We start from the raw sequence: 13,376 nt of genomic DNA on the forward strand, positions 1-13,376 counted from the left end.
GGTTGACTTTTTAAAAAATAGATTGTTTGTTGGTGGTGAAAGTCAAGGATGTAAGACATACCACCACATATGCAGCATGCTTTATGTTGTTTGGGCAGGGTTTGAGGTGGAAAATTGCCTGAAAATCAGCAATTAAAATGTTTGGGTTTTTTAATGTAAAGGACTGAGGATGATTGTGGGGTCACCAGTGGATAATGTGGGGGAACAAAACTAGGCTGCACTTCTCCCACTCAGCTTTCATAGGAACTGTCCAAAGTACTGAAATTATTTTAGGGACAGTGTTCAAGATAGCTTTATAAAGGTTGCCACTAAAAATCCAGAGTGGATTCGCTGTTGCACTGACATGGATAACCACTGAATAAACATCTGCTGAATAAATTCCAATTAAGTCCACAATTCCTACATCTACCTACTAGTTGTTTCTACTGGACACAGGCAAACTAAGATCCAGATATTTGTGAAAAAGAATGAGGAAGTGATTCTTGATGGAAACAGATATACTTCAAATGATAAGATGCCTGACACAGGAACAGCTATTTTGAGTAGGATATTTTTTTTTTACTAAGAGTGATACAGGGAACAAAACCTTTGGCATTCATAAACTGACGAAACAAATGTGTTATCCCCTTTTATGAAAATATTATCGTTGTTGTGCTCTTTCCCAGGGGTTTTATATATTTCATTTACAACCCAACATGGGATCCAAAGCAGCTCATAGGAAAAATTAAAATAAACCCCAACTATTATGCTTACAAAATTAAAATTATTAAATAAACTAGTCTATGAAAGCATGACTAATTTTGAATGTAGTGTCACCATAAGAGGAGGAAATTCAACAAAGCCCTCATGAGCCTGGCTAAAACCTCCTTCATCTTGGCTGGTGAGGAGGCATGATGGGAATGGCAGTCACAGCCAAGCAAATGGACTATATCAAAGCTTCTTTTTCACACAGCCACCAAAACAGAGCATAATTCCTCCTATTAAATAAAATTCAAAACGCTTGGAGCAGGCTATTCTGTGTAGTCTGTGCCAATACAATTGTTCCAGGTAGAAGCTGTAAGGAAATAGGCAACATGAAAACCTCATTAATTTGCATAGTGTGATCAATAGTTTATTAGCATATCCAGGGTATTAAAAAGTACAACACAGGTATGATACCACCATTCTCTACTTGTGCTCAGCAATATTGGTTGTATAAATAAAATCCTCTACAGCACCCAGTGCAAGAACCAGATATGTTTCCTCCCGAGTTAATTGTTTCTTGGGTAACTACAGTTCTCTTGGGCATCAGTGGGCTCATCTCTAATGGCTTTATTGTTAAGATGATGATCACTCAATGGACCAAATGCAGGAGCCTTGCATCCAGTGAACAACTTTTTCTAAGCCTGGGTCTGTCCAATTTGTGTGCAACAATTGCCCTTTCTGTATTCTACTTCGTTTTCATTTTTGCATCAAGTTATTTAACTTTTCAATTATCCTACTCCTTTGTCTTCTTTGCTGTGATATTCAGATTTTGGCTCACTGCCTTACTGTGTTTCTTCTACTGCATCAAGATCGTGAACAGCACCCATGCCCTTTTCCTTTGGTGCAAACTGAGGCTATCAGGGCTAATAACGCATTTCCTTGTGGGATCTTTGCTCATCTCCTTGTTTACTTTGATTGTGACATTCAGTAATGTTTATGTACCACCTCAAAAAAAACATGACAACCAATGTGACAAGAAAGAGCCAAGAACAATCAAAAATAGAATATTTCATACGTTTTAAATTGTTCTTTTCAACTATTGGATCTGTTTGTCCCCTGGTTATGGTTTTGTTGTTTTAGTTGTTACCTCACTCTCTGGACATGTGTGCCGAATGACAGGTAAAGAATCTCATCTGAGGAGTTTCCAGACAAAAGCTCATATCAAGACAGCTGGGACAGTGCTCTCCCTCCTCTTCCTTTACATTTTGTTTTTTGTGGCACACAGCAGGAGTCTGACCTTGGATCCGGGGATAATTGAATCATTCTTTGCCAATACAATGGTGATGGCGTACTCCCCAGCTCAGGCTGCCATCCTGATTCTGACAAACTCCAAACTAAAGCAGGCATTTACCCATATGCTTCAAAGACCAAAGCCTTAACTTCTTGAGGACCATACTAGATGTGGTTGGCCCCAGTTATACACTATGATATACCAAAAGCAGGAAAATAAAACAGGGAAAAAAAAAACAAAGTCAACTCCATTAGTGATGGGTTTTTATAAAGGCTGGCCAAAGGTCCAAATATAAATCTGTACATCATCTGTATATCATTCTTTCAAATGTTGCGAGTGTTTTTAAAAATTACTTATATTGTTTCACATGCTTAATTTCATAAACTTTATGTAAAAATAAAGAGTTGACACAGGAGGATGAGCCTGGATCGGACTTGGTGAAGAGAACTTTGCTATCACTGTTCTCCTGACTAGTTGACATATCTTTCTTGCCTGATATTGATATGGTGCTTTCTTTGGTGAAAAAGTAAGCTTTCTTAATATAAGGGGTGTGTGTGTGTAATCTGAATTAGGGCATGACAGGAATCAAGAATTAAAAACCTCATCTTTCATTCCTGTAGTTCAGGTACCTGATCTAGATATGTACTTTTTTAAAAATCAAGGATGCTGGGCAAAGTGTATGATAAGCCACACATCTACTTTGGCTCCCAGTCAGTCATCCACCTGAAGAGGAGCACTCTCTAAGTGGCAGTGATGGACGTTTTGCCCTGCCTTCCTTAAATGGAGCAGAACTGTTTACTGGATATCTATGTTCGACCACTGAATTGGAAACATCAACCTAGAACACTAAGAAATGCAATCTGACATTGGATGCAGAGTTGCCAAAGAAAGAAGGTTGATAGACTGTGATTGAAAGTAATTGGCAAGAAGGTTCACAAACTGGGATTGACAAAAGTCCATACCTCTGCTTTTGGGGCATAATGTTAAATCTACAAATTGGTTCAATACAGTAATTGACAAGAAGATGCAGAATTAGTCATTGTGTAAGTATAAAGGGTCTGTTGTGCTTTCTGCTTTGTGAAATAATGGATTTAGCAAAAGCTATCCAAACCTATTTTATTTAACACAGTTGCGAGAAATGCTTTAATGAAGCAGATTTTATCTGCCTGGGAAATAGAGATGGGGGTGGTGGTGGTGGCTTGTTTTGTTTTGTTTTGTTGCTTTTTGCAGAAGCTGTTATTTTGAAGAGTCTGCATTTTCTGAGGCAGCAAGATAGTGAACTAGTCTTTACTTAGGGCACCTACTATCATACTCAAGATGTGGATTTTGCAGCTGGTGCTCTGGCCTATTATAGAATCCAGCATGCCCTCTACTGGGTCATGTGCATATGATTCCACAGAAACAAGAATATTATTTAATGTACCGTACATATTCGACTATAAGTCGACCTCATGCATAAGATGAGGGTAGGTTTGGGGGCCAAAATTATGGATTTTTATATGACCCATGGATAAGTTGAGGGTACAACTTAGAGGCATATAACAAAGGATCTAAAGGATGAAGGAAAGGAAAACAATGCCAAAGAACTTAGGCATAATTGCTCATACTAAAGATTGGGTGGATGAGAGAAGGTGGGGGGAATCAGTGCTTCCATGATAAATTATGCTCTTGCCTTTCACAAGGGAATGGTTCCTCTTTTATATATATAAAAAAGAGCTATAGTACAGTACTTACATTGACCCGTGGATAAGTTGACCCAGGTTTTGGGGATCAGTTTTTGACCAAAATTTTGACACATATACATGGGTATATACATTAAGTCTCTCTACCTTCATCTCCCAGTTACTGGGATGTTTTTATCATCTGGAGCTGTTTAAACGCAATCTTTAGGACACCTTTACTAAACAGGGCTCTCTACTGAAGAAGAAAACAGAATAGGCATGACTAGATCTTAATGAGATATTTCATCATAAACATGTGTACAAAATCCTATCCATACGTAGAAAATATTAAGTGGGTTGGTCTACCAACAGTTGGGGACAGAGGCTATATTTAAATTATTTTAAAATAAAATAAAATAAGATAAAATAAAATAAACTTCAAGGCCAGATCACCAGATTTATTAATTGGACAATTATGGGTACAGTACTATGTCTCACTTTGTTAAAACATGACTAAACTCTATAATAGGTACAGTACTGTATATACTTGATGAGCTGATCTCATGTATAAGTCAAGAGCAAGTTTTGGGACCAAAATTATGGATTTTGATATGACCTGTGGATAAGCCATGGGTAAAATGTAGGGCTATGTAACAAAGGATATAAATGATGAAGCAAAGGAAAATAATGCCAAAGAATACACAAAATCCAGTAGGCATAACTGTGCTCACCCTAAAAGCTGGAAGGATAAAAACATTGCTATGTTCAGGGACGTAGCCAGGATTTTGGGGGGGGGGGGGTCCAGACTAAGTGCCACCATTATAATGGGGCTTGGGTGCGGCCACGCAGCAGCACACACCATTCATTTTATCTAATGGAAGGGGGGGTCCGGACCCCAAGACCCACCCCCCTCTTGGCTACGTCCCTGCTATGTATATATTTTGTGTTTGTCTGGTGAATAAAAATGATTTACAAAAAAAGAAAAAAAGGAAGACTATCTCAGACTACAGTGATTGATCCTAAAATACAAAGAAGATGCAAATATTTTAAAAATAATCCCAGTACTCATTTTGGTCTGCATTTCTCTTGGGATGCTTTTGCATTTTTTAGAGCTGCATATTTCTTAGAAGGCACACCTTTCCTCAACAGAAAACAAGCTTACTCCCTCATCAATATGACATCCCTTCAAATATTTAAAGTGAGGTTGTAGGGCTATCATATCACCTCTAAACCATTTCTTCTCCAGGCTAAACATATCCAGCTCCCTAAGACTCTCCTCATAAGGCATGGTTTCTAGACCCTTTTGGTTGCCCTCCTTTGGACACGTTCCAGTTCTTCAACATCCTTTTTAAATTGTGGCACCCAGAACTGAACACAGTATTCCTGGTGGGGCCTGACCAAAGCAGAATAGAGTGGCACTATTACTTCCCTTGATCTAGATACTATACTTTTACTGATGCAGCCTAAAATTGCATTTGCCTTGTTAGCTGCTGCATCGCACTGTTGACTCATGTTCAACCTGTGGTTTATTTGAAGGCCCCGTTTCCACTGGCCTATAACACAGATCAGGACGCAAATCATGGGTCCATCGTTTCCATTAGAGCACGCATTGGACCTGCATTGCTTCGAAATCGTTTCCAATGAAATTTGAATCTGAATCGAATTATCTTGAAAAACCCAAATTATAGGCCGATAAACTGGTTTAAAAAAATAGTGGTTTCAAAGCGTATTTTCCTGTGCCTCCAGAGTCTGATTCGGGGCAAATGAATGGGAACAAAAGGGTGTCTGATTCGGGAACCTGGAGTTGGGAGGAGCAGCACTCAAGGGGCTGGCCTGGGGGTGTCACCCTCTTTGTTCTCTTTCTGCATCGCCAGCACCATTTTCTTCCATTCGCATAGCCTTTCCCCCAGTGGAGTGGAAAGCAGGGTAAGGCAATCGCGCTACATTGAGCTCCAAACGCAGTAAACACATTACTCTCCCTGCAACCTCCCCTCTGCTCCACATTCATAGACTGATGTGTGAGGAGAGCCATTTTAAACTATTCTTTTTTCTTTTTTCTTTTTTCTTTTTTCTTTTTTCTTTTTCCTTTTTTTTTTTTTTTTTTTTTTTGCCTCTGCTTGAGCGCCTGAGCAGCAGATGGGCTTTGCATGCCCTTGATTCGCAGCCCCTCTCTTTGGAGTCTAGCCTTGGTGGGCGAAGCCTTCTCTGAGGCGGAGGACCATCCTCTGCCTCAGAGAAGGCTTGGCTCCCGACCCAGCTACCCAGGTAGACAGTTATGGCAACCCTAGGGGAGACACAACAGAAGAGCCTCGGATGCAAGGGGTTTAGGACGAATACAGGCGCCTTCTAATCTGGGGAGACACAACAGAAGAGCCTCGGATGCAGTTGGTTTTCATTGGGTGCCCCCCCAAAAAAACCAAACCCAAGACTTGTGACGTCTGAAGCCTACGCACTTGATTGACAGCTTGCAGACACAAATGGGAACGGGGAGCAAATTACTCTGCTTTAAAATACAGCAATGTAAAATAAATGAGAACGAAAACAGGGTCTAAATAAATCAAGGTAATTTGCCCCTTTTCGTAATGGAAACGATGGGAAAAATCGATTTAGATTTGGAACATAATCCAAATCAGAATCGTGCCAATATAATCCATTTTATCTGCCAAGTGGGAATGCCCCCTTGGACTCCCAGATCCCTTTCACACGTAGTCTTGTTCAGCCAGATGTCCCCCATCCTATATCTGTGCATTTTATTTTTCTGCCCTAAGTGCAGTACCTTACATTTCTCCCTGTTGAAGTTCATTTTGGTAGCTGTGGCCCAACTTTCTAGTTTATTCAGGTCATTTTGAATTTTGATCCTGTCCTCTGGGGTGTTAGCTACTCCTCCTAACTTGGTGTCATCTGCAAATTTGATAAGTATGCCCCCAATTTTGTCCTCCAAGTCATTGATAAAGTTGTTGAATAGCACTGGGCCCAGGACAGAGCATTGTGGGACTCCACTGGTCACTTTTCACCAGGATGAAAAGGTGCCATTGTTGAGCACCCTTTGGGTTTGACCAGTCAACCAATTACAAATCCATGTAACAGTTACCTTGTCTAGCCCACATTTTACAAGCTTGTTTGCAAGAATGTCATGGGAAACCTTGTCAAAGGCCTTATTGAAATTAAGACATGCTATGTCTACAGCATTCCCTTCAGTGGTAATCTTATTAAAAAGAGAGAGAGGGAGAGAGAGAGAGAGAGAGAGAGAGAGAGAGAGATGAGATGAGATGAGATGAGATGAGATGAGATGAGATGAGATGAGATGAGATTAGTTTGGCATGATTTGTTTTTGAGAAACCCGTGTTGACTTTTTGTGATTTTGGAATTGTCTTCTAGATATTCACAGACTCTCTGTTTAATGATCTGCTCTAGAATCTTTCCTGGTATTGATGTCAGATTAAATACCTTTAAATATTACAGCTTTCATCTTAACTCTGAGCACACTGTTAACCATCTATATGTTAATTATCAGTGAAATTACCATCATATGGAAACATATAACCCGACAATTCTGTCCATTTGCATGACTTTACATTCATTTCCAAAATATTTAAAACACCCTGAGCCATTCTGCCTGTACTCTCCATCTGCACTTGACAGTTTTGGTAACTTTCTCTCTTCCCAGAGTGATTTTCTACATTGCAATTCCTTATTATAATTAATCATTATTCGCTTTGGTTGCCTGGTTGATGTTTTATTGCCATGTTCTAAGCCAAGCACACTTAGCCATTATCGGTCATATGGAAACAAGTAATTGGAGAGCCCCATGAAATTTACATGGTGTTATCGCGTCTGCAGAGTCTCGTCCAGCAGAGCTGTTCAGGGTGGTTACAGAGCTGACCCAACCGCCTCCCTCCCTGAACCCTTTGTTGCAACCAACTAAAGCCTGCTGTGACACTTTTAATGACTTCTTTGCAGACAAAATCTCTCGGATAAGGGCTGATCTTGACACCAGCATTATCACAGAAACAGTAAGAAAGGTGTCCAGAAGACTCTGTGGACCATTTTAGACTGGATCACCTTGAGTTTGTAAGTACTGATGAAGTGGAAAAGCTCCTTAGAAGTGTAAGGAAGATGACAGGCACTCTCGATCTCTGCCCATCGTGGCTGACCGTCCAGGGAGAGAATGCTATGATTACATTATTGCAATCTATAATCAATGCATCCTTTAAGGAGGGCAAATTTCCATCGCAGTTATAACTGGCAGTGGTTAAATTGCTCTTGAAAAAGCCCTCCCTAGATCCCCTGCAGAGAAACAACTATAGACCGGTCTCCCTATTACCATTTTTGGGCAAGGTGATCAAGAGAGCTATGGCCTTCCAACTCCAGACTGTCTTAGATGAAACCGATTATCTGCACCCATTTCAAATTGGCTTCAGGGCGGGATATGGAGTGGAGACAGCCATGGTCGCCTTAATCGATGACCTCCGTCTGGGCACAGACAGGGGAAGTGTAACCCTGTTAGTGCTCCTGGACATCTCAGCGGCTTTCAATACCACCGACCATGGTATCCTTCTGGAACGCCTAAGGGAGTTGGGCATAGGGGTTACTGCTCTCCAGTGGCTCAGATCCTACCTCTCAGGCAGGTCCCCGATGGTGAGGCTGGGGGACAGTTGCTCTTCTAGAAAAGAGCTTACATCTGGCGTCCCTCAAGGTGTCATTCTGTCCCCCATGCTATTTAACATTTACATGAAACCGCTGGGAGAGAACATCCAGAGACATGGGGCGCGAGGTTATCAGTAGGCTGATGACACCCAAATATGTTTCTCTATGTCTCCAACTGCTACAGTGACTAAGGATGGCATCTCCCCTCTGCATCCCTGCCTTGAGTCAGTAATGGGCTGGATGAGGGGAAAAAACTCAGGCTGAATCCAGATAAAACGAAGGTACTTGCCATAGGCTCCTTAGGTCTGGAGAAGGAAATTTGTCCACCACTCCTAGATGGGGTTACACTTCCCCTGAAGGATGAAGTGCGCAGTTTGGGAGTACTTCTGGATCCATCTCTACGTTTGTCATCTCAAGTAGATGTGACGGCCAGAAGTGCTTGATACCAACTTCGGTTGATATGCCAACTGCGACCCTACCTCAACCGAAAGGACCTTGAAGCTGTAGTACATGCTCTGGTAATCTTTCGTCTTGATTTCTGTAATGTGCTCTACATGGGTTCGGAAGCTCCAACTAGTGTAAAATGCGGCAGCCAGGTTGGTCACGAGCTCTTCGAGATTTGACCATATAACACCTATTTTGAAAGATCTACACTGGTTCCCAATCAGCTTCCAGGCACAGTACAAGGTGTTGGTTATCACCTTTAAAACCCTATATGGCTTGAGCCCCGGTTACTTGTGGGAACACATCTCCCTATACAATCCGTCCCACACTCTTAGAACAAGTGGGAAGAATGTGCTGGAGGTACCAGCATCCAAACATGTCTCTACTTCTCAAAAAGCATTCAGCATAGCTGCCCCTAGACTATGGAACGGACTCCCAGAGGAGCCTCACCTTATTACATCCTTGGAAATTTTCAAGAAGGCGGTAAAGACAGAACTCTTTCGCCGCACATATCCTCCTGACCTCCTATGAAGACTATTGGTATGGAACGAGAGCATCTGATCCTGCGATTGATTGATGTTTCATGTTTTTAGCTGTGGTTTTAATTATGTGGTAACTAATGTTGTAATATTGTAATTGTTTTTAACTCTGTTGTAATCCTGCCTCGATCCATCAGGAGAAGCGGGAAGATATAAATAAAAACTATGATGATGATGATGATGATGATGATGATGATGATGATGATGTAATCCCACCTTGATCCATCAGGAGAAGCGGGAAAATATAAATAAAAACGATGATGATGATGATGAAGATGATGATGATGATGATGCTTGGATCCTAATGCATTTTTATTTCTTTCAAAGCTCTCCCATATACATTCCTCCTCTCTTTGCAGGATGTGGACTGTACTTGCATAAGAGCAAGAATATCAGGATAAGTGTTTTTTCTTGGTTTTAGTTCTTACATTTACATTGGTCTGGTGGCCCCCATCTTTTATGATTTTAGAGTGGCTACAATAATGATAGGTTTTGTCATTGAATAATATTTTCAGGTGAGAGCTTGTCCGCTAAAGATTTTGAGTGCAACTAATGATCTGGAAATAGCCCGAAAAACCCACAAAAAAATTATGTTCTGGAAATTCTTCAGGAGTTATCTTTGTACTTTCTTGAATATATATTTGTACTTCTGCTTTTGTACAAGTAGACTTTTATCAGTCTGGGCAATGTCTGAAGTTTTTCACAAAGGCTGTTTCATTGTCTGGTTATGTGTCTCCTTATGCATCAACATAGTGAACAGTATCCATTACTTTTGTCCTCTTGTGCAGTATGTAGGGTTGCCATAACCCTGCTGCCGGTGGGACATTCCCGGTTTTTCACCACTAGGGGGCGTCCCTGCACGGTTTCCTCCTTGACTCCCGGCCTGTTGCCAATCTGGTGACTTTCACACCAAAATGGGTACTTTTCAGAGCCTTTGGTGTGATTTTGGTGGTTGGTTTTAATGGTAATTTTGAGAGTTGAAATAAGTTCCAATTATTTTTATTCAATTAGGGCTACGTTTTATTGCCATATTAACATTACAAGGACTTTTCAGGGATTTTGACTCAGTATTTGGTGAAATATGGGGGGGATTTGGTGAGTTTTGGCCAAACATTTGGGGAATTATCTTCGAGGCTTGTTAATAATAATTAATAATTAATAATAATTTGTTTTATTTATATACCGCTATTCCAAAGATCATAGCGGTGAACAGCAAGTAAGCTAATTAGCAAGTAAGCTAATTTGCCCCCAACAGTCTGGGTACTCATTTTAGCGACCTCGGAAGGATGCAAGCCTGAGTCGAGCTTGGGCCCTTTTGCTGGTCTTGAACTCGCAACCTTGTTGGCAACAGGAGGTTGCCAGACTCAGGAAGAGGAGCTCCTCCTCTGTTTGGTCCCACGTGGACTGGTTCCAGCAAGGCAACAGAGGGGGAGAGGGCCATTTCCTTTGGCACCGAAGTGAGGATGATGATGAGGAGGATGAAGAGGAGGAGGAGGTGCATGGTCATTTTCAATATTTATTTTGCCCCTGTGTATTTTTTCTGACTTTGACTGCCAGGGCTCAATGCTCTGGAATTCTGGTGTCTGTGAGGCATTTAGCCTTCTCTGTCGGAGAGCTCTGGTGCTACAATAAACTAGAATTCCCAGGATTCCATAGCACTGAGCCCTGGTAGTCAAAGCAGTGTGTTTTGGACACAGATATCCTCCTTTTGTGAGTTAATGAATAGATCCAGTCCCTAACCTTTCTATCTCTCTCACACACTGCAGGAGTAATAACCCACTTTGAGACTGCTTTAACTCAATGGTAGGGAATCCTGGGAATTCTAGTGTTTGGGAGACATTGAGACTTCTCTGTCAGTGATGGCTCTGAGGCCACAATAGACTACAATTCCCAGGATTCCCCAGCACTGAGCAGTCTCAAACTGGACCATTTCCTCAGTGTGGATGCACCTGGGGAGGAATCCTGGGGACTGCAGTTCAACTACGTTTGGAGGGTTATGAGACTCCCTGTCAGAGATAGCTCTGGGGCCACAGTGTACTACAATTCCCAGCATTCCCCAGCACTAACCCAGGACAGTTAACTCACTCTCGAACTGGATTATTTCCTCAGTATGGATGCAGCTTTGGTGAGGAACTCTGGGCATTTCAGTCCAGCTATGTTTTATTTCTGCAGTGTATTTTAGACCAGAGACAAGGTGACCAGACATCCTCCTCCTTTTCCAGGACATGTCCTCTTCTGTCAAATTTCAAAATGTCCTCCATTTGGATCATGCCTAAGAAACATGCATTTATATTAACAGTTTTAAAAAATCATCATTTTTTTTCGCGTGTCCTCCATTTATTAAAAATGTGTCCTACATTTGAAAATGTTATCCTACATTTGTCCTACATTTGTCCCGGTTTAGAGGTCCTGACTTATGGCAACCCTAGCAGTATGAGGACATCATGGCTAGTGCCTGTAATATGTTAAGGTCAAAAGACAAGCTACAGGAATGAAACACCTTAAAAGATTCTAAAAGGTCACTATGATCTTCCTGTAGAAGCAGCAAATTGGGAAGGTCTGGAAGATACCTTTCAGCTTCCAGAATTTTCCACAAACCACAAGAAGGCCCCAAGCACTCACCAAGTAAAAAAAACACAACACCCTCAAAACTAAAAGTTCATCTGGTCTACTTCCTGTTTTGTTTCTAACATTGGGTTGAGGGATCTCTGTGCCTCTCCAAAACACAAAAGTGGCAATCCTGGAAGCTGCCCAGAATGGCAAAGCTCTTTTAGAAAACTGGAAATTTATTTTGTGAGTGGGGGGCATTTGGAGGGGCCTAGAGGCCACAGAAATAGCTTTGGGGCAGTGCTTGGCTCATCCCTGCTACAAGACAATGTACAGGCCTTTTTGCAACCACTCATCACAGAGTTATAAGGGGTAGTACTCAGTTTTGTTGTTTTTGTTTTTGTTGTTGTTATGTGCCTTCAAGTCTTTTCTGACTTATGGTGATCCTAGGGTGAACTAACCCCTTAATATTAAGGGGGTGTTACTACATTATAAGCTCTGTCATTCCCCTTCATTATTATACAGTGATCAAATAAAATCATTATGATTACATACAGATATTGAAATTTCTACATAAACTGTTCTCTATAAACAAAAAGAATTATATTTGCCACTTAATTATCCTGTAGATATCAATAGATCTCTGTTGTTCTGGACATTTTATCTTCCCGGTAGAATGCTTCAATGTTTGCTCATTATGGATGCTTATAGACACATTTGTTGATCTTCAGACTATGCTTGACAGGATACGTTATATATTAGTTTTCTGGGGCTGGAGTTAGTTCTGCTGGAGAAATCTGAGGAACATTCCATGATGGCTCTCACATCTCCTTCCTTGGAGGTCTTCAAGCAGAGGCTGGATGGCCATCTGTCAGGGATGCTTTGATTGTGATTTCCTGCATGGCAGGGGGTTGGACTGGATGGCCCGTGCGGTCTCTTCCAACTCTATTATTCTATGATTCTGTGATTCTATGATACTGATTACCTTGAAATACGTTTTTAGTGGTCATCTGTTTTAGATAAGGCCTTGGATGTATCTGTTCTACAGCTATACCCTTTTGGTCCCAAGTGCAAGTAGCATAGTTGCTCAGGCAAACCTTTCCTACCAGTTCAGTTTCTGGATGGGCACATGCTCTCTTGTCAAAATATTTTCATTTCAGCTTCTGAATGTGATTCATCTTTTCTGTGCTGTCAGTGGTGTTAGATAATTAGCTGTAATGGTGTTGCCTTTAAGTAGTTCCAGTATGTCTTTCCATTTAGAGTTCAACAGAGAAACAACAATTTTTCAGTGGGGTACTTTTGTAAATGAGCAGAGACTTGTATGTATCTCCACCACTATTACTGGCTTTCTTTGTCGTATTTTGACAATCTGGACAGATCTTTTTACAAGCAAGTTTCACTGAGTAGAATACAACAAAATCCAAAAAAACACATCACAGTGAAACCTTTATTAGGCCAAGCAAAAGGCACAAAGTACATTATGATAGCTTTTAAAGCTGTCTGTCTTCCTCATCAGGTGAGGATGTTAAAACTTCCTTTGTGCTTTTGGTATTATTCACATCA

The 13,376-nt window shown here is 41.1% G+C and overlaps 1 pseudogene; it reads left to right on the forward strand.

Annotated features, from left to right (window-relative positions):
• Positions 1-1,235: 1,235 nt before the first annotated feature.
• LOC149321621 (taste receptor type 2 member 41-like) lies at positions 1,236-2,123 on the forward strand (annotated as a pseudogene).
• The last annotated feature ends 11,253 nt before the right edge of the window (positions 2,124-13,376 follow it).

This window comes from Sceloporus occidentalis, unplaced genomic scaffold (genome assembly GCF_023333645.1).
Source record: "Sceloporus occidentalis isolate IW3139 unplaced genomic scaffold, rSceOcc1.0.p SCAF_1, whole genome shotgun sequence".
NCBI classification, from domain to species: domain Eukaryota; kingdom Metazoa; phylum Chordata; class Lepidosauria; order Squamata; family Phrynosomatidae; genus Sceloporus; species Sceloporus occidentalis.